The sequence below is a fragment of the Alligator sinensis genome, unplaced genomic scaffold, assembly GCF_000455745.1.
Source record: "Alligator sinensis unplaced genomic scaffold, ASM45574v1 scaffold98_1, whole genome shotgun sequence".
NCBI classification, from domain to species: domain Eukaryota; kingdom Metazoa; phylum Chordata; order Crocodylia; family Alligatoridae; genus Alligator; species Alligator sinensis.
The window spans coordinates 2,360,811-2,361,252 of NW_005842058.1; positions in this window are offsets into that span (position 1 = coordinate 2,360,811).

Genomic DNA, 442 nt, shown 5'->3' on the forward strand with positions numbered 1-442 from the left:
ATCTGTACCACGCTGGCAGTATGGGCAGGCCTGGGGCAAGGGGCCTGCTGTGCCAGCGTTCAGCATGCACACAGCAAGGCTTTTTGATGGGAGCATCTCCCTAGCTCGGGACTCAGTGCTGACTGGTGGTGCCAGGGATGAAGTAGGTGGTGGAGAGCAGGGCAGGGAAATCTCACGCCCTCAGGTGCAGGACTGCAGTAGCTGGGAAGAGGGAAGGCATCTGTGCAAGCCTCACATTCACACTCTTCCACCGAGCCTCTCTGCCTGACTCTGGGCCTCCTATGGTCAGAGAGAGCCTTGTTTGTTCAAGCAAACCCATTAGGTGTTTATTAGCCTTCATTATGGAGTGCTAGAGGGCTAATTAGTTCAGGCTGTCCCTGCAGGGGGTGGAGGGTGAAGCAATATCATCAGCAGCTGATATTCAGGTTCCCAGGGCAACCCC